The sequence below is a fragment of the Loxodonta africana genome, chromosome 2 (genome assembly GCF_030014295.1).
Source record: "Loxodonta africana isolate mLoxAfr1 chromosome 2, mLoxAfr1.hap2, whole genome shotgun sequence".
Classification (NCBI taxonomy): domain Eukaryota; kingdom Metazoa; phylum Chordata; class Mammalia; order Proboscidea; family Elephantidae; genus Loxodonta; species Loxodonta africana.
Genome location: NC_087343.1, coordinates 77,317,525 through 77,345,494, shown reverse-complemented (window position 1 = coordinate 77,345,494; position 27,970 = coordinate 77,317,525).

The following is a 27,970-nucleotide window of genomic DNA, read 5'->3' as shown; positions in this document are numbered from 1 at the left end:
TTTCATTTATAACTGGGACATGGGGGCGGCATCTGGTCTGCGCTGACAGAGCTAGTGATGAGCAGAGCATGCCTCTCTTCAGAATCCTCTGTGGAGGCTAACAGCCGGACATTCTCCACAAACGCACAAAGGAAACTCTCCTTTTCTCTGCACTGATAGGTATTTTCACTGGAAATACCCCAGCCAGACTTTCAGCTTTTGATTTCAGTTGGTATTTGTAGACAAATGAGCCCAGGTGCTTTCACTCTGCATTGGCCCATCAGGGTACAAAGTCTGAGAAGTCTTGGGAAGATAAACATGCAGAAGAATCTGGGCCCACAGGGTCATAGGTTTTGCCCTTGCAAATGAGACTCTGAGATAGCACAGTACTGTGTCATCCTCACAAAGGATGAGTGTGAACTGTGAACTGCAAAGCAGCAAGCTTTAGGTTTATTTACTCATCTCTGGAGTAATTGGCTCATACCTCATATGTGATTATCTTTATCTAACCACCTGAGTAAAACATAAAGCTGTAACATTCGTTTTAACAGAGAGGAGACACATTCAATGGAACTCAAATTTAAAACCACAGGGATCATCTAAAATTATTCTAACCATGGGACACTACATGGTAGCCTGGAGGAGGACAGTGGGAGAAATTCAGAGGTTGATTTATAGAAATGGGTCTGCAAAACTGTGTACCAGGTTTAAATAGATCTAGACTATCACATGGGTAGAGTTGACGAATGAGTTAACAGCTTTATCTTTTTATTTAATGTATGTGGAAAATCTTGTTCTTCATTATTATATTCATCTTCATCATCTTCAAAACCAACAAGAAAATATCCCAACCTAATTATATTTGTAAGGTTTCACTGAATCGGGCTGATCTGCCCAGAGAAGACAGCAGTGATGGAGATGCTCATGGAAAGCGCACATGATTAGAGAAAGATTAACGAAAATATACATAGAGGGAAAGTCAATTTTCATAGGTGGGCAGCCAGAGGAGTTTCAGACCTGAAAAAACTCTTAAGGCGAGTCTCTTTTTAATTCGTTTTGTATACCCCATAGCAATCAGCACAATGGTTTTGCACACAATTGGTGTCAGGAAGATTCTGTGGAGAAGGCAGGATTTCCAAATATGTTTGAAAAGTGGAACAAAGTATATCTTTGAAATTTACCTTCAAGGTCTCTTAAAGAAAAGACAAACTTTTCTTCTGGCTCTCTTTTTGTTTTCTCTTTAAAAACAAAAACAAAAGGAAACAAAACGAAAACCCTCCCTCAATTTGCCCCCACGTTCTTCTTCCTAAATTGGGAGCCAGCAGCTGCCTCCACAGAGGAGAACCCGAAACAATCCTGGAACATCAATTCTTGGAGACTTAACCACATTGTCATCTGGACTATTTTATGTCTGAGTTGTATCGTCTGTGCAATTCAAACTGAAAAACTTCATAGGAACTGTGCTTTTGACTGAACTATTCTGGAATGCTGAAATTAGCTGAAAATGCTTTAAAAAGTCATTAAACAGCCCAAATTTTTAGTGGAATTCTGAGGTTGAGATGATTAAACTTGAGAATTTTTCATAAGAAAACTTGGAAAGTAAAATGATTTCTAAGTTTTCAGACTGTGAAATCAGAACTGCTTCCCTTGCTGCCTAGTTTTTCCTAAAGAGGCCTTCATCTCGCTGCCTCTGCATTGCTTGAAGAAGAGATGTGTGCTGTGTTCCCGCTCTAAAAAAAAAAAAAAACTACCTCTCACTAATTAGCCTCACCTGGCAGAGCGTTCTCAGAAGCATCATGGTGGATTAGGAAATTATGAGATTCACACTAGCTTCACACTAGAACTAAAACAAATGGACATATGAGACCACCAAGGCTTTTAGAAAGTGGAATTTATTGAGCTGTGTACAATATCAAGCAGTTTTCAAGAGTGTGCCAAGCATAAGCTCTATGATGATGTAAATTTTAATTTAGTTTTTATTCTTATCAAAGCTATACATGTACACATTTCAAGAAACAAAGAGCTGTACAAGGTTTGCATTAAAAACAGTAGTCTCTACCTCCGTGTCCCCCAGTTCCCACTCCCCTGAAGGCAATCTCTTTCAACTTTCCCTAAGGATGATCTTGGTAAAGATAGTCTCAGGTTATGAATGATATCAGTTCCTGGGTCTTTAAATCTTTAAGTCGAATTTGTAGTTAAGTCAGAACAGGTGCATACGGTTCTCATTCTGACCTACAGTGTCGCTATGAGTCGGAATCGACTCGACAGCAACAGGTTTAGTGCAAGAAGGAGCCCTGGTGATGCGGTGGTTAGGAGCTCGGCTGCGAACCAAAAGGTAAGCAGTTCGAATCCACCAGCTGCTCCTTGGAAACCCTATGGGGCAGTTCTACTCTGACCTATAGGGTCACTATGAGTAGGAATCGACTTGACAGCAATGGGTTTTGGTTTTAGTGCAAGAAAAGTCTCGAAGGCTTTTCAGTGATTTAGAAGCTGCACATGAAGGTGGTTGTGATGAAGAATTTGTTACAAGTAGGGGGTTGGTTCAATGGTTTCAAAGTGAGGACAAATTTACATAACATTAAAGGGCAAGTAGAGCTGTCTCTAAGTAGGACATTCATAACCGGGGGACCACCTGTATTTATGTCCACATCTCTAAATTAGAAAAAATTACATGCTTTTAATACTACTTCTCAAATTTTCACTTTAAAATACTACCTACTGACTTCCCATTATGGAAGATAAGGATTTAATGCCCTTTCTCAACCCCTCCTACCACCCATATTCACATGACCTATATTACCTTTCAACCTTGTACTCCCAAATAGTTTTACATGCTTTTAGTTATATTAATGTATATGTCCCCATTTTATGAACATTTAATATGCTATTGAAAGCTGAGCTATGTAATATACTATGTTTACTTTTCCTTTTATCTACAATTTACTGTTTTATCTGGCATTAATAATTGTCTTGCTTTTTCCTTTGCTTGGTTTTCTATATATCACCAAATAAATCAAGAAATGCATTGCATTGGGCAAATCTGCTGCAAAAGAACTCTTTAAAGTGTTGAAGAGCAAAGATGTCACCTTGAAGACCAAGGTGCACCTGACTCAAGCCATGGTGTTTTCAATCGCCTCATATGCATGTGAAAGCTGGGCAATGAATAAGGAAGACTGAAGAATTGACGCCTTTGAATTGTGATGTTGGCAAAGAATATTGAGTATACCATGGACTGCCAAAAGAATGAATAAATCTGTCTCAGAAGAAGTACAACTAGAATGCTCCTTAGAAGCAAAGATAGCAAGACTTAATCTCACATACTTTGGACATGTTATCAATAGGGATCAGTCCCTAGAGAAGGACATCATGTTTGGTAAAGTAGAGGGTCAGGGAAAAAAGAGGAAGACCCTCAAGGAGATGGACTGACACAGTGGCTGCAACAATGGGCTCAAGTGTAACAACGATTGTGAGGATGGCGCAGGACCAGGCAGTGTTTCATAGGTACACAGGGTCGCGATGAGTTGAAGCCGATTCTACAGCACTTAACACCACCACCACCACCAAATAATCCCCAAACTCTTTTCTGGTCATGGAAGTGTCCTCTAATATGCTCAGATACATTAGATGCCCCATCAGAAGTCACTGTGAGAGCCTTGTGAACTGTTTAATCTTTATTAGTTTATCCCCAGGCTGGTTATATATCTGTTGTCTTGGGATTTCCCTTTATCAGCATCTTGGGGATTAATTTACTCTCTGTGTTGTGTTGAATTCTCTGTGTCCTGGACCTCATGTTGTCCTCCTTCCTGATTTACTCACTTGTTTTCGTGGAGGACATCATCCAGAAGCTTTCTGAGAAAGAGTAGATGGGAGGTAAATTTTCTGAGAACTTGCATTATGAAAATGTCTTCATTCTACCCTTCCGCTTCATTAATGCTAGAAATAGATATAGAATTCTAGTCTGCAAATAATTTTTCCTCAGAATTGGAAGACATTTCTTCTTGGACTTTGTATTTCCAGTGTTACTGTTGAAAAGTCAGATGCCATTCTTATTCCTGATACTTTGTGCCTTTTTTTTTTTTTTCCTCTCACTAGTTTAGGATCTTCTCTTTGTCCTAAAGAGTTGAAAATTCACAATGATGACACTTGGTGTGCACTTATTTTTATCTGTTATAGTCAGCACCTAGTGGGGCCTTCAAACCTTCTGTTGAGATTCTCATTGTTGTTACTCCTACTTTTAAGGAGCCCTGGTGGCACAGTGGTCAAGTGCTTGGCTGTTAATTGAAAGATTGCAGTTCGAACCCACAAGCCACTCCATGGAAGAAAGATGTGGCAGTCTGCTTCCATAAAGATTAGTAGCCTTGGAAACACCATGAAGCAGTTCTACTCTGTCCTACATGGTTACTATGAGTCAAAATTTATTCAGTGGCAATGTGTTTGGTTTTTTGGTATCCTACTTTTTTTTTTTAATTGTACTTTAGATGAAGGTTTACAGAACAAACTAGTCTCTCATCAAATAGTACACACATTGTTCTATGACATTGGTTAACAACCCCAGGACATGTCGACCTTCTCAACACTGGGTCCCCTATTACAAGCTTTCCTCCTCCCTCCTGCCTTCCAGCCCCTGCCCCAGGGCTGGTGTGCCCGTTTAGTCTTGTTTTTTTCCATGGGGCTGTTCAATCTTTGGCTGAAGGGTGAACCTCAGGAGTGACCTCATTACTGAGCTATAAGGGTGTCTGGGGGCCACACTCTCAGGGTTTCTCCAGTCTCTGTCAGGCCAGCAGGTCTGGTCTTTCTTTTTGAATTAGAATTTTGTTCTACATTTTTCTCCAGCTCTGTCCAGGAACTTTTATCATGATCCCTGTCAGAGCAGTTGGTGGTGGTAGCTGGGCACCGTCTAGTCCTGGACTCAGTCTGGTGGAGGCCATAGTAGATGTGGTCCATTAGTCCTTTGGGCTAATCTTTCCCTTGTATCTTTAGTTTTCTTCGTTCTTCCTTGCTTCTGAAGGGGTGAGACCAGTGGAGTATCCTAGATGGCCTCTCACAGTCTTTTAAGACCCAGATGCCACTTATTTGGTATTCTACTTTTAATGTTCGCTGAATGTTCTTGTTTCATATGTAAGATCTCATTCTTGTTTCGTGAACGTAATAGTCAGGTTTTTAAATGCTTCATGTCTCTGCATTGTATTTATCCAAGTTGTTATTTATTTGCTTATTGATTTGGACTTTCTTTCCTTTTAGAATTCTCCCTCAAAATTGGGTACTTCCTGACTATCTGTTCATACATAAGAGGAGAGCACTACAAAGCAGATCAGAAGTTCTGTATGCAAAAGAGTGGTAGATTAGCCAGAAAGCATGATATGTACCAGCTTACAGTAAGCAAGGTACACACAGGCTTATTTGTGCTTACTCACTAATCTGCAATGCACAAAAGGGAAACGGGAGGACATTAGCTTGGCAGGCACAATTGTGCGCTACAGATTAGTAAGTAAACATGATTAAGCCCTGCATACCTTGCTTATTAGGTAATCTGTCCCTGGTGCAAAGGCAGGGCTTATCAAACTCTGAGCTCTACAGTGTAGTAAAAATAATATGGCTGGGCCATTTCAGAGGTGAATTACCAGTGGCAGTCTCTAGGTCTTTTCTCTTAAACTGGTCAGTTTCTCCAAAGAAGTCTCTTCTGCTAACATCCTTGGAGAGTTTAATCCTGGAGTTCCTGTTGCTATCAATTCCGACTCATATCGACCCTATAGGACAGAGTAGAGCTGCCTCGTAGGGTTTCTAAGGAGCTGCTGGTGGATTTGAACTGCCGACCTTTTTGGGTAGCAGCCATTGCTCTTAACCACCACACCACCAGGGCTCCAGGAAGGTAAAATACAGTGGGAGGAGGGGAAGGATGGTAATTTCAACATTCAGTATGTCAACTTTCACTTACTCACCCTGTGTTTCCATCTCAGTTATGGTTGGCATACCTCAATCTGACAATCCTTAGTTTTACCCTCTCCAGGGAATAAAATTCCAGTCTTCTGCCAGAGTGGTGGAGGAGATATGGGGATCTCAACCAATCTTGTCTTAGCCCCGTCATTACCCCTGTTTCCTGAGATAACTGGTATTGCCAATTCCTGGACCTACTGGGGATTCCATGGTGTTGGCTTCTCTGCTTTTCTTACTTTCTTTGGTCTGCTAAGCCATTGCCATTCTCCCAAATGCTTTTCAGCTTCTGAAATAGTGTTACTGTGTCTTCTCTTCACTTACCTTTTTGTTCATTTGTTTGTTCAATCAATTTCCCCTTAGTTGTCATTTTAGTTGAGTTTAGAGGCAAATGAATTCACAGTTTAGAGCTGTGAATAGAGGCAAATGTGTGTATATAAGCAGCTATCTTTAACTGGAAGCCCACTAAACAATCTAACGTATTTTTTAAAGAAAAAAAATGTTATGTTTTACAGAGAAACATCCTGTGCCCACTAGACATGCACAAATCAAGGGTCTACTCTAAGTTAATAAATTAAAGGAAAAATAATACCATTTTTCACTTCTCTCCAGTATCTGGCCTGCAGGTTGAATCCTTGATCATATGACTGGCATGTTGGCCAGAGGTCCTTGGAAGCACTATGCCTTTGGACTTAAGCTCACAACTCAAAGAGGGTCTTAAGGAGGATTTCTGCCTTTCACTTTACATCTCTGCCCTATTCACCTGTGACTGAGTGCTGGGTAATGACAGAGAAGCTACAAGTGTGGAAGGTGAGACCCTAACTGGGGATAGAAGAGGAGGACCTGAAACTCTGAAAAATCTACTCCACTCCTTCCCCTGCCCTGTGGGATCGCCCCTTCAGCTGCCCTTTATGGCCTGTCCTCTCCTTGGTCTCCTTTGCAAGACTGCGAACCATGCACTTCAACAGTCGACTAAGAACTACCCAGCCTGTGGGGCCAGGGAGTAACTCTGTCAGGCCACTTTTCTCAGGAGCCAAGTGGATAAGCACATCTCTACAAGGAGACAGCTTAATTTGCCTCCCATTTACATCACTTTTTTGGGAGAAGAAAAAGAAAGAGAGAAGATTTTAAGGTTTTAAAAGCTAAGATATCTCAAAAGGGTCAGTTCTTAATGGGGGAGTTGATGGCCAAGGGAGCAGGAACCCTTTCCTGAGGCCCATCACATGGAGAGATTTCTAACTACCTATCGCCCCTCAATGATTTTATGTAGGGGAAGTTAGGCCTGAATGAATATCAGGTGAAGTGGGAATTGCATACTTTCTGAGGGTATTGATGGGAAGGCGAAAGGGAGGACCATCAGCTTGGCAGGCACAGGATGAATATCTTAAAGGACTGATTATATATAGATGGGTGACAGGATCGTCTATATTTTTGCTTTTTAAAGTCCCATCTGGCGATCTAGTATCTTAAATTTCACACCCTGGGCATTTGTCAGTTTGCTGTGTCCTAGAGAAATTGCTGGCTCCCAGGATTAGTGCTCCAGAGCCAAAGCTTGCTTAATTTATTTATTATTTGGATGACTCACTCAAAAAACTCTTCACAGTCCCTGCTTAGGCTATGAAGAACCTCATCTAATGGGTGCCTTCCATTCTCTTTACCTTCAGGCTTGCTCCCATATTTCTCATTCAGATTTCTATTACTTCATCTGACCGCAGAGCTCAAAGGCTCAAGAAACAGCTCAGACCTGGACTAAGCCCTGAACACTGCTCATTACAGCATCTTGGAAAGTGCTTCAGGCTCCATCCTCCTCCAAGCTCAGGGTGTGCGTCTCTCAAAGCCAACACCATTTTTTGCAATGTGTCTTTATACATAATTTTCAGTAATACTTTGCAGGCAGCTGCCTTTTTACATAGGATCAGCTGCCGGAAATGCAGGAAACCACACAGGCCAGAAACAAAAAGACACTCGAAGCATTGTTTAGAGAACACATGTAAGATGTTAGAAACCACAACATCCTACACCTGTAGCAACATCTAGTGCAGATGGGTATGTGCTTTACAGCCTGTTTCAGACTTGAATGTGTACTGCTTCCGAGGAACAAACTCAGGCTTCCTTCCTGCCAAGTTCCCTGCTGCCGATGATTGTTCCTGAAAGGCCGTGTATATTACAACTTTACTACCTCGGCAGCAAAGAGAAGGATTCCTTTGCAAGGCTTTGCCCCAACTCAAGCCAAGGGCATAAACTGAGGTTTGTGTCAGAGCAGTTTTGACCCCAGAGACTCTGCTTACTCTTTCAAAGTAAACAGGAAACCAAAACAAACTCTATAGGGCTTACGCCTAACGAAACGCAGATTTAGCCAGCCGCTCACTCACTCACTCACTCACTCACCCACCCACCCACTCACTTATTTACTCACCCACTTGCTCGCTCATTCACTTGCTCACTTGCTCATTCACTTGCTCACTTGCTCATTCACTCACTCACTCAACCCACTCACTCATTCACTCACTCACTCACCCACTTGCTCATTTATTTACTCACTCACTCACCCACTTGCTCATTTACTCACTCACTCACCCACTTGCTCATTTACTCACTCACTCACTCATCTACTCGCTCATCTACTCACTCATTTACTCACTCACTCCCACACTCACCTACTCACTCACTGTTTGTTGTCCGAAAGTAGCACTTAAAAAAACCTCAATATTAGTTATAAGAAGAACATATTAGCTCTGTGAGTTTTAACTTCCTCATAATTATGTTTCCTGAGAATAGACCCAGAGCCCAATGATGGAGTCAGAGGCCTTGCTGTGAAGTAGGAAACTTTCCATTGACTGGGGTATGAGCACCTTATCAAACAGATTTTTATCTCTATTAGTTTCCTATTTAAACCTGAGCTATAAACACCACAACCACTAACAGTCTCACTGTTCAGAATATATGAATGTTCTTAGAATTGATGACTACAATTTTGGGCAAGATCCAAGACCATAAACTCTTGTGTGCTATGGGAACCAGAAGGGCCAGTGAGGCCAGGAGCAGTAGGAGTGTTGGATAATGCTGACTGCTTCTTAGGAAATATGTTTAAGTTAGGAACTCTCGGGGATTTTTAAATCTATGTTTTATTTCATAGTGACTCTCAGGGTCTTTCTGCCTAAGCCAACTTCTAAAGAGAGATACTGGAAAGTCTTGGTGAAAGAGACCCTGAATACTTTTCAGTTAATTTTGTCCCTGTCTAACTTGAGTACCTTGAGCAAGCCTGTCTGATGAGCCCCGAAGGTGTGGAAGGTGAGAATTCTACCACTGAACCACTGATGCCTCCATACCCATGTGCTCTATCTATATCTGAATCCCGTGTCCTAGTACAGCAGTCGCTCTCAGGAAGTCCCCTCTGTTTCAGAATCAGCACCATCTGGGGGAAGCCCAGGCCACAAGGAGAGGCCAGAGGATGTGTCCTGCGAGAGTTGCTGCCGAGCCCAGGCTTCCAGCCATCTCAGTCCATGAGCCAGATGCGGGAGTGAAAAAGCCTGAGATGATTCCAGCCCCGGTCTGAGCAGGGAAGCAGGATTGACCAGGTCCCAGACGCTGTGCTCTGCCATGTCTCAGGAAGCAAACCCCGAGCTCCTGTAGGAAAAGGCAGTGTGTGGGCCCAGAAAACTCCATATCTCGGTGATTAGGTCAGAGTGGGTTCAGCAGCATCTGCCCAGAGGCTGCCTGCATCTTAGGAAAGATGCTTCTACCCTAAGCAGCCTCTGATGGAGGATTGGAGATGCAGGTTTGCAGCCAGGACTTTCGTCCCAATCTATCTTTGTCTGGAAGCTCAACTGAAACCTGTTCAGCATCACAGCGACATGAAAGCCTCCAATGACGGATGGGTGGCAGCTACGCTTGAGTGAATTCAACCTGGGTCTCCTGCATAGAAGGCAAGAATTCTACCACTGAAACATGAATGTCCCCAAATCTATCTTATATCTATATCCTCCTATAGGGTCGCTATTTTTTTTTTACCCTAACTTTTACTCAGAATTTGACATCATATACTAATTTTTTAATCTTTATTTATAAAAATAAAATACAAAATTTAATTAAAAAATTAAATTACTTTAACAAATATAAAATAGATAAAACGAATAAAAGCAAAATAATATAAAATTAAATTTATTAAATTAAATCAGTCAAGTTAAATAAAGAATTAAAATACAAAATAAATTAAATTGATTTAAATAAAGTAATATTTAAAAATATAAAATAAAAGAAATTAAGATAAAATTAAATAAATAAAATCTATAATTAGGTTAAATTAAATAAGTGAAAAATTAAATAACATAAAAATATTAAATTAAATAGGTATAAAATAAAAAATAACATAAAATAAGTGTCTGAAATGACACTTCCCTTATTCCTTCACAGGTTTCAGTGAGGCCACACAGGTTCTCCTTTGGAAAACTTAAAGTGCTAAACAAATCGCAGCTCCTTTTTTACCTTTAAAATTAAGGGGAGGTTCATATATAATTATGTATTTTTTTTTTATTATTATTATAGGGTCGCTACGAGTCAGAATCGACTCGACGGCACTGGCACTGGCTTTTTTATTAGTTATCTATTGCTGCATAACAAATCACCCCAAAACTGAGTGGCTTAAAATGTTTATTATCTCACAGTGCCTGTGAGCCAGAAATTCAGGAGTGACTTAGCTGGGGGGTGTCTGGCTCAGGGTCTTTCATGAGGTTGTAGTCAAGATGTCAGCCAGTGCTGTGGTCATCTGAAGGCTTGGCTGGGGCTAAAGAATCCGCTTCCCAAATGGCTCATTCACATGGTTGTTGCCAGGAGGCTTTAGTTTCTTGACATGTGTGTCTCTCCACAGGGCATCTCGAGCACTCTCAAGTCATGACAGCTGGCTTCCCCTACAATGAATGACCCAAGAGAAAGCAAGACAGAAGCTATAACGTCTTTCATGACCTAGTCTTGGACATTACATGCCATCGTTTCCGTAATATCTTATTGGATACACAGGTCAGGCCAATTCAGTATGGGAGTGGATGAAACAAAAGTGTGAATACCAAGAATTGAGGATCTTTAGGGGGCCATCTGGAGGTTGGCTTCCACAAACCTGAACTGTATTGACAAATAACTAAGTGAATTAAAAGTGGTTTTTAAATACATGTTTGAGCTCAGCATATTGTTTCTAAACATTTTCCCACACTTCAGTCACACAGGTGCCTATCATGATTTGAGGATCCTCCTATAAGCCCTGAGCATCGAATCGGAGTTAAATACTCAGTCCTTGGAGTCAGAGAGTGAAGAGTATACACCCTGGCTCATTTACCTATGAGTCTGAGCTGATAGTTCCTCATTTGCAAAATGGGCTATTATACCTACCTCACAGGCCATTAATTGAGAGACCGTAGAACAGTAAGTACCTAAGTACTCAATCAATGGTAGGTATTCATATTAATTGCTATTGCTTACATCATAGAAGGAGTCCTGGTGGCAAAGTGGTTAAAAGGCTAGGCTGCTAATTGAAAGGTCAGTGGTTCAAACCCAACAGTGGCAATCTGGTTCTGTAAACAGTCTTGGAAACCCTATGGGGCAGCACTACCCTGTCCTATAGGGTCATTATGAGTTGGAATTGATTGGATGGCAGTGGGTTCACCATAAAATTGAACTTGAGCAATAAGCAGAAGTGCACAGACTTTGCATTCTGGCATCCTTTTTACTTAAAAGCAAGACAGAAACAAGAGAGCCTTTTGTTTTCTCTCAGAATAGTGATACTGACCCATTAGTTCATGAGAGGACAGATGACAACCAAGAGTAGAGAGGGCTTCCTGACCTCAGGTGGGTACCTGGCCACTACTCAGTGCCTGTTCTTGGGGTTTAGGCCAGAGTGAATTCAGAGCAGTCAGCCCCAGCCTCTGCATGAAATGTTTGGCTGTGAAGAGGTAGCCACCAACTACTTCTTTGATAAGGTGAAATTTGACACATCTTGGATACCTATTTTTTTTTTTTTTAAAGTTCATTCTCTAAAACAAGATTTGCTTATAAAGAGCTTCATTGAAAAAATAAAACCTTCATAATCCTGTGAAATGACTTTAAAAGGAAAATTCAGGCCTTATATACTGGTGGATCCATTTTGATGGACTGTTTTTAACTATCTTTATATCTATGAAATGATTAAATAAAATAGGGTCTATTATATATTGTGGAAACCCTGGTGGCGTAGTGGTTAAGTACTACAGCTGCTAACCAAAGGTTCGGCAGTTTGAATCTGCCAGGCACTCCTTGGAAACTCTGTGGGGCAGTTCTACTCTGTCCTATAGGGTCGCTATGAGTCGGAATTGACTCGAAGGCACTGAGTTTGGTTTGAGTATTATACATTGTACCAGAGTAATTTCCTACTACAGTTTACTTGCATGTGAAATGGAACAGGTCCAAACCCTGTCGGTCTCCTGCCCCCCCGCCCCCCTTGGAGTCATATCTTTCTGGAATCCTCTGCTCACCTACTCCAATGTGGATTAGACAGTCTCTAGGCTTGCTGAAAAGCTGACATCCTGGAGATTCCTTTTAAATCATCCTGAAAAACTGCCTTTACCTCCCTCATATGTTAGATTTCCTATTTCTGGGTTCTGTGTCTTCTTCTGTCTTCAAATTTGCACTTACTGGTGGACCACATCCTTCCGTAGATTTCTGAGAACAAACACTTTTGGCTGTAAATAAAAGAAAGTCTAACTGATTTTGTTTAAATAGTAAATAACATTTACTAACTCACTGTGATAGGATGCACCCTGGACCCTGCAAAGAGGTCCATGTCCTCATCCCCAGGGCTTGTGAATGTTCCCTTACATGGCAAAAAGGACTTTGCAGATGTGATTAAGGATTAGAACCTTGAAATGGGGAGATTATCCTGGATAATCCAAGTAGGCCCAATCTAATTACACGAATCCTTAAAAGTAGAGAAACTTTCCCAGCTGTGGTTGGCGAAAGACTACAGATGCAAAGATGAGCCAAGGAATGTGAGTAGCTCCTAGAAGCTGGGAAAGACAAGAAAACAGATTCTCCCCTATAGTCTCCAGCAAGGAATGCAGACCTGCTGACACCTCGATTTTAGCCCAGTGAGACCTGTGTCGGATTTCTGATCTCCAGAACTGTAAGATAATAGATTTGTGTCATTTAAGTTTGTGGTAAGGTGTTATAGCAACAATAGAGAACTAACACACTAACATAACAAGAAGCCTGGATGTTGTCCAGTTTCAGGTTGATGAACGGAATCGGTCAATGACATCATCAAGTACCGAGATTCTTTTCATCTTTTTTTTTCTGCCATTTTGGGCATTTGGGTTCTCCCCTTGGGTTTATAAGATAACTGCAGCAATTTGGGGCATCATGTCCTCACACAACTTCATCCAAAAACCAGAAGAGTAAGATCCACCCTTTTGCTTCTTTTTAAAGTCAAGAATTTTCTTATACCTCTAGTAGACTTTTCCTTAGCTTTATTTGAATTATATTACATGTCCATTTCTAAGCCAATCACAGGAACCAAAACCTCAAAACCAAACCCACTGCCGTCAAGTTGATTCTGACTCATAGCAACCCTATATGACAGAGAAGAACTGCCCCATAAGGTTTCCAAGTAGCGTCTGGTGGATTCGAACTGCCGACCTTTTGGTTAGCAGCTATAGCTCTTAACCAGTATGCCTCCAGGGTTTCTAATCACAGGAAAGGGGCAGGGAATTACCGATTATTGGCTAGATTAAACAAGGAGACTCCTTGGGACTGAGAAGAGGCTTGGCTTCTGGGAAGCACCTGGGTGTGTAATACTTGAATGAAAATAACATGAGAGAAGGGTGGAAAAGTCCGTTGGGTGGACCAACAATGCTGTAATAGGGTACATGGGAACTAAACTCTCATGTCTGAAAATGTTTTTATTCTAACTGCACGTTTGATGGGTAGTTTAGCTGGGTACAGAGCTCCAGAGCAGAAATTAGTGTTCTTCAGAACTGTGAAGGCTTTGCTCTATTTTTTCACTTTCATTGTTATTTTTGACAAGTTCAATGCCATACTTGGAGAGGAGGCAGTCCTTTGGACAAGCCTGGCAGCTATGTCTTCCTCATTCCTCCTCTTGCTAGCATCTTTAGGCTTTGGAACAACCACCACCACCCTTCCCCCCTCTGAAGCCTGATGGTTTGTCTAAATGCCATCAGGGTAAAGGAGATACAATTCTGGGTTAATTGCCAAGATATCTGAACACTCTTTCCTCCTAGGGTGGTCAGGCAGGAAAAAAATCCACGTAAATGGGTCACATAGGCTGGGGTTATGAAACGGCTGGAGGAGGGATTTTTCTCTGTCTCCTCAGCTATAGGGTCACCATGAGTCGGAATCAGCTTGACAGCAGTGGGTTTTTTGGTTTGGTTTCCTCAGCTATGGTGCAGGTGGGGCATGTATAACATAAGCTCAGGTCCTAACTGGACCTACCTGGTGAGGGGGAGATCGGCAGAAGGTAAGCTCCTATCTAGTTCCTCACCCATGATGTCAGGGCATGTGGAAAAGTTCTCTATCTCTACCAGGACAGCTTCCAGAAGCTGGAGGTAGGGGAGGGAAGGAGGAGACCAGCCTCTCATCTAATTGTCCCATTCAAGTTCCCCATCCATAGTAAAATATGCATAGTTTTCCATCTCTGCCTGGCCAGCTTTTGAGCTGGAGGGAATTGCTCATCTGTTGTATGCTTCTTTTTGTAAGTAATTAAAGCTACTTTTCATGTGCTATCATGTGTTCAGGCTCTGATCAGAAGGATGTGATATGATGGGGGAATCATATTTAGTTATGGGTGTCCTATTTCTAATAGCCTCCTGGCTATCTAGAAATTGGGTACCACTGGTGAGTACATTGCGGGTCTATTGTGTTACATTTCAGATTCGGTGCAGCAAAGCAGGGTCTGAGGATGTATCTCATTCTGATGCCTGGCTTTTGGAATGGGACCTGTTTTTGTTTCTAGAATATTTTTAGAGTTTCTATTTATTTATGAGATTCTGAAATATCATGATGGTAGAGATTTGGGCACCTGGTGGCCCTTCTAACCTGGAAACTCATCCTAGTAAGTTCTGGGAAATTTTCTTATGTTATTTCTTTGAAAAAATTTCACCCCTATATTTTCTCTGTTATTTCTTCCTGAAATGCATTTTGAATACTGGATCTACTTTATTGATTCCCTAGGTTTCTTACCTTTTTTTTTCCTATGTTCTATCTCTTTTTTTGCTGTTTTCAGAAAATTTCTTCAACTTTATCTTGACTCTTTTACTGCTGACATATTTTTAAATTCTAAAATCTCTTTTTCTCTTAATGTTTCTTTTTAAGAACATCCTTTTCTTTCCTATTTCATGGAAGCAATACCTTTTCTCATCTCTCCAAGGATTTTATTTGGAGGATTTGTGTGCATGTGCTTTTTAAAAACCTTTCCTCTACTTCTTCTCAGTTACTTATTTTTCCCTCTCTTTTGGTGTTTGTCTTTTGTTAAAGGATTTCCTTAAAATATCTGGTGATGTTTCTTTGTTTTCTCATATTGAAAAGAAAAAAGCAGTTTCCCTACCTCACTAGCTACTAATAAAGTAAGTTTTAATATTATAGCAGGGTCACTATGAGTTGGAATTAACTTGATGGCAATGGGATAGAATTCAAAGAGCCTCTACATGATGACATGAGACCCCGAGTGAAATTGAAAGCAATCATTGCTAACATTTTGTTACGCTAACATAACATCCTTAAACTCTCTCATGTAAGTACTATTACTATTCCCATTTTATAGGTGAGAATACTGAGGCTCATAAAGGTTTCATATATATATATATATGTAGAGAATAGAGAAGTTGAGCTCTCAGCCACAATACTATACTGCCTGCTAATAGATAAAATTTGTCCTTGGCATTGGCCCATCTCCTCTTTCTCCCTCTCTCTTTGCCCTAAAGTGGGGTTCTTGCTCCCTAATTCCTTAGTGCCCTCCTGTTACCTTAGGCTCCCCCCACTTTGGAATGATGGCCATCCCTATTATTCCTCAAAATCTTTGTCCTTATATATTTCTTCTCCTTTCCCCACTCTTCCTCCAATCAAAATTTCCATTCTTTTATCCTGATCAAAAGGGGAAAATTCAGAACAAAATTTCCAAATTCTCATGGACTCCAGACTTTCTGGAGCCATGGAGGCTGGATGAACCCCTGAAGCTACTGCCCTGAGCTAATCTTTAAACCAAAAATATCCCCTGAAGTCTTCATAAAAAAAAAAATAGTCTAGTTTAATTAGTAAAAAATGTCCACCTTGAGCTTTACACCCTTTTAAGAACTATCTATATGGGAACAAACTGACAACAACAACTCAAAAGATTAGATAGGAATGGGGGGGGGGCAGTGAATTTATGTAAATGAGGAAGAAACAGCTCAGAAAAGGAGGATGAGAATGGTTGTACAACTCAAAGAATGTAATCAATGTCACTGAATTATACATGTAGAAACAGTTGAATCAGTGTACATTTTGCTGTGTCTATTCTCAACAAGAATATTTAAAAAAATCCATTCTTTTAATGGGATATCTCAGTTGGGTTTTAGAAGAAAAACAAGTGTATTGGCATAATTTAGAATGAAGCAGGAATGAATGAGGAAAGATTTGGTACCTCCCCCTACCTGATCTAGTTATTAGCATTTTAGAGGGGACATGTTATCTCAAATTAATTGTGGAATCAACATAAATAACATTTCTTGACCTAGCACTGTGCTGTGAAATAATATAGAAAATTTGTCTTGCTCATTGTCCCCAAAGGGTTTAAATTTTAGTTGAGGAGATAGATTGTTTACCTAAAAAGACTTACCTAAGAAATTTACCTAAGTATAGTTTCCTTGTGTGCTCTCTTTGAGATACTCAACACCTTAAAGGTAGTGACTGCTTGACAACATAAAGGCAATTTGACCTTCTAAGAACACATTTCAGAGGAAGGTGTAGACTCAGAGAGGGCAGCTTGGTCTGGAAGGGATGAAAGTGCCCATAGGACTGGGAGAGGGAGGATGTGGAATCCAGACAAGGGAAACCCATGAGTAAGAGTGGGGAGTTATGAGAGGTCACCTAGCATTGTTTAGGTCACCAGAGCTGGGACCAGCTTCAGGGCCCATGGCCTCTGGTCATCCTTGGAGCAAGGGTGAGGAAGATGCAGGAGTGATACATGATTCAGAGTCCACAACCACACCAGTTCCTCTGGGTTCTTAGCCTTTTTTTGGGTCTTGACAGCAAACAAAGACACAGGGAAAGAGGGCTTCTTCAGAGCATTGCTCTCCTGACCTTCTGGGTGCTTTTAAATAAAAGGGCTTTATTGTAATATGTTTGAAAAATTTGGAAGGAATAAGGTAAACAAATGCCTTAAGCTTTATCAGCTTCAAGTTTAGTCATTTTTCTTGAACTGAGTTCTTCACAGTGTTTAAAAAGTAGTAAAAAAGCAGAGTCATCAGTACAGACAGCCTAGATTTCTGGATGATCTGCCAGACAGACTTTTATGCAAAGCAAACACCAAATTCAATTTTTATTCCCGTTCCGGTTTATCACTGGCTTTCAAAATCTGGTGACCAACAACAGATTGAAAATGTCTTCTGAGTCTGCTGTCTAAATCGTTGTCCCTGGAAAGGGTGAGCCATTCTTCACTCCCCCTTGGAGGCACACTCCTTCAGGGCAGCCCCGGGTCCTCCAAGGCCCGGAGGAACAATTCCTGTAAACTCCAACTCCCAAAGCCCTGGAGCCCACAGCAAAGTTGGGCACTGCAAAGACACTGAAGGGTCGCCGAGACCCCAACCCAACGACGCTGTCAAGCAAGCACGCCTGGCCCACTGCTGCTGGGATGTTAAATGTGGGTTTTGTTTTGTTTCAATAAAGCCTAACGGACACATTTCTCACAAACCAGCATACTTCTTGGGCCGGGCCTGTTCCCTCAGGACACAACTAAAGAGGGTGCGTTGCCAGCCAAGGACCGAACCGCGCGGGCCGACTCCCACCGCGTTCTGGCTGGCGGGGACTCCCGGCTCTCGTGCGGGAGCCTCCCCAGCGGCCCCGGGCTCATTTTCCACTCGGCTGCTTCCTGGTCGAGCTGTAAACCCAACCTGACGTGGGCTCATTAATTTGGCAGCGACTGGAAGGCTGGGCCACGGCGGCGCACCCGGGAGGCCTTTGTGCGCTCTGGGTCAGGTCAGAGGGCAACCGAAACACGGCCGAACTCTGCACGCGGCTCCCGGGCGCGGGGCGGCACCGTCCAGGCCTCCGGCTCAGGACGCGGCCCCGGGGCCTGGCGTCCCCGCCACCGCGTCTTCTGGGGCAGGAGCGCGGTGACCTGGGCCCTTGGCCGCAACCGACCGGAGCTCAGGAGCAGGCCCAGCCATCACGTCCCTTCTCCTCTGCCCCCGCCCTGGCGTTAGCCTGCGTGGCTTTAGGCTGGGGCTGGGCCGATGCCCTTTGAGGCCTCCCACCTCCGAGATGCAGTCACTGGGGCTCTGGCCCTGTCCTGCCCACCGGCTCCCGCAGACTCTGCGTCCCGCACTAGTGTCCGCCACAGGCTCGGGGTAGAGGCCAGGCTGGGGCGCATCGCCCTCTCCACGCAGAACAGTTCCGAGCTAGGCCTGAGGATTTCGGCCGCGCGACCCGTCCCCAGGGCCCCCACAGCCGGGCTTTGCGCTATCTGTGCACGTGCGACAGCCCTGACCTCGTCAACCAGGATGGATGGGTTGCCCAGTCTTCTGTGTTCTTTCTCCGCGGAGGCCGAGACGGGCGCTCGGGGCAGAAGCGCACGACCGTCCTGACCTGGGTGAACGCTACGGAGGCCACTCGGGCACTTCGGGCCCGGGCCGCGGCGGGCCGAGGGCGGGGACAGCCGCGACTTCTCACCGCCGGCCAAACCCCAAGAGGTTCCCGGACTCTCCTCAGCCTGAGGAGCGAGCGCCCGTTCGATTTTCTCTTTCCCAATTCCCTCTTTGGCCGGCGGGCACAGACTTCGAAGCCCCAGTGCCTGGGTCTCCAGACTTACCGTGCTTTCACAAACGCATAAAACCTGGCGGGGGCTGGTGGTGTCTGCTTTTTACAAGTGGCTGCAGCCCTGATTAATTTTAGCAAGTTTCGCAAAAACAAAGCGGCCTCCTTCTGTGCCTTCAGGTGACTTTTGTGACATTTAGCAGCAAAGAAAACTATTTCCTCTGCCATCCAGAGCTAACCACGTGTAATTGGCCCATCAGTCTGTTGCATTTTTGGGGGACTGTTTGCGATATGCCATCTGCGGTTCAAACGAGTCTGTGTTTACCCTTCTGTCGGGGAAATTGGTTTACATGCGCGGCAATTTCTGTGCGACACCGAAGTATTCCCTTGAACTAATGCTACGGGTCCGACAGGCTTTGTACCGTTAATAACCCTCCATTATGTCTGTCAAGAGACATTTACACAGCTCCGTGGTCGGTCCCATAACGGAAATTAAGATCTTAGGTTTATCATAACTATTGGACAACCAATTGGACTATGGCAATGGCCGGAGACGCAGGACCGCGGGTCGGGAGGTGGCGGGTGGCTGAGGGCGAAGCCTCAGAGCGTTTTGTCATCCATGGGGCGGATCAAACTGACTCTTAGAGGCCCCCAGCAGCTTCCTCCCTTCTCCTGTCAGACCTGGTGTTTTCGTCTCTCCCCTCTTCCCTCGGCACCGAGATCCCAAGCGGTAGGCTGGTGTCGCCGAGCGTCAGGTGGCGACACCATAGGGAAGTGGGCGCTAGCCCTGGTAGGTTGCGTCGCTGCCCTGGCGTGTTTCGCAGATTGAAGATGGGCGGGGGATGTCAGGGGCTCAGGGGCCATCTGGCCATCGCGGGGGTCGCAGGAAGATGGTTCTAATCTCTCAGGAGAAGCTGGTTTCCTGCCCCAGGGCCGGGGACGTGGAAAGTGACCGGATCAGTAGAGTGAAGCGCCGGCGGGCCGCGGCACTGGTGGGTAGCGGTGTCGTCTGGTCACGTCGTGGGCGCCTGCCAAGGCCGGCCGGGGGTGGGGAGTTCCGAGCCCGCCAGGTGGCTGCGCAGGGGGCTCCGCAGGTCCGGGAGTGTGCGCCCCGGGCGGTCCGCGGACTGAGTAATCGGAGAAATTGCTCTGAAATCGCGTCGGCTGTGCTGGCTGAGAGGCCTGTAATTAGCCCCCGGCATGTGTGCAAATGCTGATTTTGCGGGTGTTACTTCGTCCACACCAGCACTGAAAAGCCTCAGGGTGGTGGCAGGCTTCTCCCGCGCCTGGGGTGGGATGGGGTGAAGGGTGGGGGTGTGTGTCTAATGTCTGTGGTCAGGGTTGGGGGCTGTAAAAAGTAGCGTGAAAACGAAGCTGTTGACAGTCTGTCGCCTTAATGCTTGCTCATTGTCCCAGTATCCTGGCAGAAATGAGCCATTTCCCTGAATCCCATGCTAGCTTGCTCTTTTAAGAAAAGTTGGTGGAGGGAAAAACTTAAAGATATGCACACAGTACAAAACGTGGCCATGAAACTGAAAAGGGAGCAATATTCAGGTGTTCGTTTAAAAGCCATACAAAAAGTCGCCAATTTTTTTCTTGTTTTTCCTTGTGGAAGGTCATAAAATCAATAAAGGACTCCTCTACAGAGAAGGAGTCACTTTTTAGTCTTGGCAGTTTGAGAACTGACCTTTGCTGAGGCCACTAGGGCCGAGGCCTGCTCCTGGGTAAGTTCAAGAAAACAAAAATCTAAGCCAGAACTGTGTGTTCTCACAGTTAAACGCCGGTCTTTCCAAAGGAAGGACGCAATAAGCTCCTCCCACTTCTCTCCTACCCCCTGCTGGACAACCCTGAATTCCTACCACCATCCTGAATTCCCTGTTTCATTTGACTATGTAGACATTGGCAGTAATTCTGAAAATCAAAACACTTGAGGGGGAGTGTGGAGGGGAGGGCAGTGAAAACTCCAACTGATGGCCACCCCTCAAAGCTCAAAAAGCAAAATAATCCATTAACTCACGAAAACCCCTCCAAAGAAATGAGAATTTATATTTACGTAACTACTTGGATCTAGATTTGAATGATAAGGGGGCAATTTCTCTTCCCAGATCTCTGAGCTTATTAATTTGTGGCATTTTCAGTACTTCCCACGGAAAACAAATCCACAGAGGATTTGAAGACCTCAGCTCTAGACACTGGTTTTAGTCAAATTAGTGAGGATGAGCTGGGAAGTTCGTCCTGAGCTACTAAAGCAAAGGTGTTAAAGTTAAGATACTACTTTTTATGCATGGGCAGGAGGCTTCAGCAAAGACAGCAGGATTATCTCAGATGGCATTCACATACCCAGGCCAATCATGAAAACAGGGTTTTGGTTTAATGGGGTTTCATAGCAATGGTTGACTTTGCCTTGCTCGCTGTCATTCCTTGATGTTCGTTTTCTTTTGTGCTTCTTACACATCTAGTGAAACTGACCCAAACTTACACCTGTAAGACTCCTTACACAATATCTTTTTGAGCGACTGCTATTTGCCTAGCACTGTGCTAGCAGTGAAGAAACAAGATGTGTTTCCTGCCCTTTAGGAGTTTAATTTGTTTGGTCTTTCCTGATGACATGTCTGAAGTAAACGAGCTGAAGTCTTAGGATCCTCACTTTTAATGAGCATTCTGGTTGTATTTCTTCTAAGACTGATTTGTTCATTCTTCTGTCAGTTTACCATATAGCCAGTATTCTTCACCAATGTCCTAGTTCCAATGCATCAATTCTTCTTCTGTCTTTCTTTTTCACTGTCCAGCTTTCACATGCATATGAGATTACTGAAAAACCCATGGCTTGGATCAGGAACAGTTTAGTCATCAAAGTGACATCTTTGCTTTTTTTCATCAGGAAAAGACCAATCAATAGAAAAGGACATTATGGTTAGTAAATAGAGAGTTAGTGAAAATGAGGGAAATCCTCAATGAGATGGATTGACTCATGGCCAAAATAATGGACTCAAACATATCAACAATCATGAAGATGGTATAGGACGGGGCCACCTTTCGTTCTGTTACATATAAGGTCGCTATGAGTCTGAGCCAACTCAACAGCAACTAACAACAATAATTTCTGGAAAGAAAAGACTTTGAAGACTTAGGATATTAGTGTTTGTTAGAGAGTAGGAAGTGCCTACCTAGTACTGTTAGGGAATCAAGCAAGGAAGCTGCTGGCTTCTTGGCAACACCATTACAGCATGAGGAACAGGTCACAGGAACAATCTTTCCTAGGTTACCCAAGTGGTCTTCAGGTCATGAGGGAGAGAAAACGAGACAAGAATACTGGGAAGCCAGCAGCCAGATGGGGCCCACCTTGACGTTGTGCTTCCTTTCCTGCCCTCACTGCTCCTGAAGTGGGCATCAGAAAATAACTGAAGGGCAACTCTAGAATTCATGGCACGTGTGCGTATATAAGGGGGGCAGATATATTGTCTGGATCATACTCTACCAGTGGTGAGGTTAGAGAGTTCCATTTTCTGGCTGTTGACTCAGAACTGTTTGCTATTTGTGGCAACATGATGCCCAAGTGTAATCTCTGGAAAATAAACTAACTGGATGGTAAACTAAAGACTCATGTGGCTTTTTTCCTGCTAGGATCTCAACAGCTGTCCTAGGACAAGCACTGCCCAACAAGACTTGATGAATCTAAAGGACTTAATTGCCTGGGAGTAATTTACAGAAAGTACTTAAAATTTTGTATCAGATTAGAAAGAATAATCAAAGTGGAACACCTACTGCCTTTCTAATCTGTTTGAGACCGTTTTTACCTGGTTGGTATTAGAAAGCAAAATAGTTCTTTCTGCTTGAGAAAAACATTTGATTCTGTTTCTTCACATGCTTTTGAAAGAATTAAAAAGAAATCAGGACATAGTTACTGTTTTGTTTCTACACCCCCCCCCCCACCTTTTCCATTTTGTTTGATTTTTCAGACCACACACACATACACAGAACTGCATGTTCCCCCCATGGTCATAGTCTTATCAGTTCCAGAGATGGTAGAAGGCTTGATCTTTGATCATCTGCCTTTTCATAGCATTCCTTTTGGAAGGAGGCATCCCTTAATGTGGGATGTGGTAAAATAGCTCACATGGCCCACCTGCTTTGTCATTTAAAATGTGGCTAGTCCAACTGGACTGAGACCTGCCTCCTTCCTATCTTGCCCAAGGTCATCAACACAAAAATCCTCTGTAAAGGGCTTCCCCAAAACAAACCCAAACCCACTGCAATCAAGTTGATTCTAACCCATAGCAACCCCATGGGGTTTCCAAAGCTGTAAATCTCTATGGAAGCAGACTGCTACATCTTTCCCCCTCGGAGCCACTGGTGGTTTCGAACCACCAACCTTTTGGTTAGCAGTTGATCACTTTAACCACTGAGCCACCAAGGCTCCTTAAAGAGCCTACACTGCCTGTCAAATCTGGCCAGTCCCTGGTGCCAGTAGAATGGGTTCCAGGCCAGGATCAGCATCACTGTTGAGGGGCAGAAGGGCAGAACCTGGAGGTACCCTGAGGGTGTCCATGGGTCCCTGTGATCCTGCTTGGACCCTCCACATTCACCTCCCTGCCTTCCCCTCCCCGACAAATTCAGCCTGAAGGCCAAAAGCCCTGCCCTCTAAAATATCTGAAACAAAATACGAAATTTTACTATTCTGTCAACTTGTAAACAGTTGAATATTAACTCATTAATGAGATGATCAAACACTAAATTTACATTTCCTTCACATATGCATTCACCTAGGGATTGAGTTTTTGCCCAGCACACAGAACATTCAGCAGTCCGTTTCTTCCCTTTTGCAAAACCATCTTTGCGAGTTTTCAGCGATGTTCAAGGAAGCCTAGGATTAAGTTTCTATGAAGTTGGTGAAGCCCAACTATTAGAGACCATGGTCATAGGAGAGCAGTGAGCAGAGGTAGGCAGGACAAGGGGGAGAAAAAGGGAGTGGGCTGATGATCCAGAAATTCTAGCTTCTGACATTTCTCGATAGGTTCTAGCCTTTACTTCTTCTGCTGGGTTGGCCTTCAGATACGGGGTGAAGATCATAGGTATTAAATACAAGTAAGAACAAAAGGAGCCACTTTTTCTTTTAGCAACTTTAGAAGAGAAAATTATCATGCAAGTTTTGATTCTAGCAGAATAATGATTACACATCAACAAACAACATGATAGTTATTACCTGCACATATATGCTTAATTTTTCCCTCTGGATAGCTCACCTAAGAAAAATATAAAGTTAAAGTCAAAATTTATAGCTTATATTATTCATATTGCTTGCTGAAAGTGAAGAGGACTTGAAGCACTTACTAATGAAGATCAAAGGTCACAGCCTTCAGTATGGATTACACCTCAACAAAGAAAACAAAAATCCTCACAACTGGACCAATGAGCAACACCATGATAAACGGAGAACAAATTGAAGTTGTCAAGGATTTCATTTGACTTGGATCCACAATCAACAGCCATGGAAGCAGCAGTCAAGAAATCAAAAGACACATTGCATTGGGCAAATCTGCTGCAGAGGACCTCTTGAAAGTGTTGAAGAGCAAAGATGTCACCCTGAAGACTAAGGTGCGCCTGACCCAAGCCATGGTGTTTTCAATCACATCATATGCATGTGAAAGCTGAACAATGAATAAGGAAGATGGAAGAAGAGTTGACGCCTTTGAATTGTGGTGTTGGCGAAGAATATTGAATATACCATGGACTGCCAAAAGAACGAACAAATCTGTCTTGGAAGAAGTACAGCCAGCATGCTCCTTAGACGCAAGGATGGTTAGACTGCGTCTTACATACTTTGGACATGTTGTCAGGAGGGATCAGTCCCTGGAGAAGGACATCATGCTTGGCAGAGTACAGGGTCAGTGGAAAAGAGGAAGACCCTCAATGAGGTGGATCGACACAGTGGCTGTAACAATGAGCTCAAGCATAACTACGATTTTAAGGGTGGCTCAGGACTGGGCAGTGTTTCGTTCTGTTGTGCATAGGGTCACTGTGGGTCAGAACCAACTCGACGGCACCTAACAACAACAACAACATTATTCATATATTTTCCCTTAAAATATGCAGAGCATTTATTCTGTGGGCTTCTTTTTAGATATGAAAGTGATTTTAGATTCTGAAAACACTTTCAAGTTTTTTCTTTGGCTGAGATTACTTTGCCCATTTTACTGACTGCTTTTATACATTTATTTATTTTTGAGATTTATAAAATGTCCCCTTCATTTTAATAGTCACCCCTGGGTGCATGGGCAATGGTTTACAAAACTTCCAAAATATGGTAATACTGCTATAGAAAAAACACCATTACAGCAACAAAAATTACAAACCCACTGAAGACTAGCCCAGAACAACATTCCCCCAACTATCTGGGGGAAAATAAACCAAAAAGAGCTATCTTTCATCATGCCTGGAAGGTCAGCTAGCCAGAGCTCTCAGGAGAACAAGAGGAATGGTATTTTAGAGGGGAGGGCCCAGCATGGAAGACCCTCTGCTCTTCCACTCCCCAGAAATGCACTCCAGGGTGGGGTGTGGAGACTGATCTCATCCATGAAGAAAGGTGAGATGAATGAAACCACTTCAAGCCCCTCTACCTAGTTGGGGAGCTCTGGGCTGCACAGATGAATAGATACAATGTGCTCTAGTCCCAGAAACTGGGGGCAGAGGTTTTTTTCTTACTATTTGTTTGTTGTTTTTGTTATATTTAAAGGACCTAAGAAAAGAAAAGACTGATGTTTTGTGTTGCAGTATGGTGGTATAGACATGGAATTTGAGTTCTAGCTGTGGATTTTACTAGATGGGTGATCTTGGTCAAGTCACTTAACTTTTCTTGAATCTGAATTATTTTTCCCCACTAAAAATCACAGACACCAAGGGCTACTTCACTGAGTTGCAATGAAAATTAATGAAATAACACCAGAGTACTGCTTTCACATATAGAAACCCTTTGCAATTGAGTCTATTTCAACTCAGAGCGACCCTATATGTCAGAGTAGAACTGCCCCATGAGGTTTCCAAGGCTGTAGTCTTTATGGAAGCAGGCTGCCACATCTTCCTCCCATGGAGTGGCTGATGGGTTCCAATCACTGACCTTTTGGTTAGCAGCTGAGCGCTTAACCACAGTACCACCAAGGCTTCTTCGTATATTGAAAGCGCTCTATAAATGACTATACTGTTATCTGGAGTTTTTCTTGAGTCCAAATTATCAAAAGAATCTCCTGAACTCCTTGTTTTTGCTTGCATGTTTGCAGCTTTCTTTCACCAGCTGTGAATCAGATCCAAGCGAACCCCTGATTAGCCCTGAGGAGGAAAGTGTAGCCTGGTCCCGGGGGGTCCCCCGTGTTATACCCCACCTGACACCATAAAAAAAAAAACTAGTTGCCATCGACTGCCAAGTGGTTAAGTACTTGACTACTAGCCAAAAGTTTGGCGGTTCAAACCCATCCAGAGATGCCTCAAAAGAAAAGCCCGGTGATCTGTCACAGCCTTGAAAACCCTTTGGTGCGAATTCTACTCCGCACACACGGGGTCACCATGAGATCTGACAGCACAGGGGCACGCAAATAAAAACTTAGTCACCTACCAGTGTGCAGGGGGTTCTGTCAGAGCTTGGGGTTGGAGGTTGTAATGGGGCAGAAGAAAAGGGACATGAGTATGCTCACTTGGCTTTTGCCAGGCATGTCAGCAGGCAGTATGGAGTGATGTTAATAAGCAGCGGCTCTAAAGCCTGCCTGCAGCACCTGTTGTTATACCAGTGACACATACCTACTACCTCTTATGTCACCTCTCATTGCTTCAGCTCCCACAGCTGCAGAATGGGAGAATGGTAGCACCTACTTCACAGCTATGTAGTAAGGATTAAATGGGTGTGTGCATGTAAAGTGCTAAAGACAGTGCTCAGCGTGCTGGGCGCTAGTACTTCAGAAAGGCGCAGAGAACCATGCTGAAGTGCATGAATCATACTGAGCGAGCTGCCCGAGTCTGGCTTTACCCCTCACTGGCTGTTTGACCTTAGGAAGTTCCCTCACCTCTGTGCCTCAGTTTCTTCACATGTAAAATGGGAATGGTAATAGTACCTGCTTCCTAGGGTGGTGGTGGTTATGATTATATGGATTAATAAATGTAAAGTGCTTACAACAGTGCCTGGCAGGTAGCACATATTTGCTGATATTATTGTTATTGTTGTTCTTATTTTTGTTATTGTTATTTCAGGCAGGCTGCCCCTTCCCTTTCCCCTTCAGCTCAAAAAAAATGTAGATTATTCTACATCCAGCTTGAAGGAGAAGACTGTGCATTATCTGGAGATCTTTCTATGACACTCACCAGTATCTCTAGCCGTACCGATGCCACTCTTAAGCTCTGGCTTTAACAATCCTCTATTTTTTTTTTTTTTATGGAAGAGACACATGTGACAGTCACCCCTCCCAGCTCACTATCCCATACCACATCCTCACTCTGTTTGGATAGAGTCACCATTTTTCACTCAGGATTTTTCACCACCTTTTGTTCTCTATTTCTGTTCTTCCTCTTCCATCTTGGTCTTGAGTGTGACCATAGGTTCTGAGTCCTGTAGACTCTAGCTGTGGGGGGTAGTGCCTTTCACCAGTCAGACCAGGGCTGCTATTGGTCTGGATGGTTAGGTGGATGGATGGACTCAATGGACAGTGCTTGATTTCCAATTCTCATAAAATCATCAGGAAATGAATAACGGAGCAACACAAAAGATTAAAGGCCATGCTGGTTATTATTAAATCCTGTAATCTCAGTCTTTCTGCTCCTATAGAACCAGAATGATACCACTGTTATGTTAAGAGATGGACAGTAAACCTGATGCCTTCCCAAAACATCGTTGCAGGACTCTGGAGCTGCCTTTATAAATGCCTTTCTTTTGGGGGGTAGACTTGAACTCAACACAGGGAAGAGCATCCCTAAGCATGCCCCCTTCTTTAGCAGTTTTTATTCCAACGGGGCTTCTGACATTTCTTCATGATGGATGTTGCAGAACAAATTGGACACATTATTTAAGACTGAGCTCCAAATCTCCAGATTT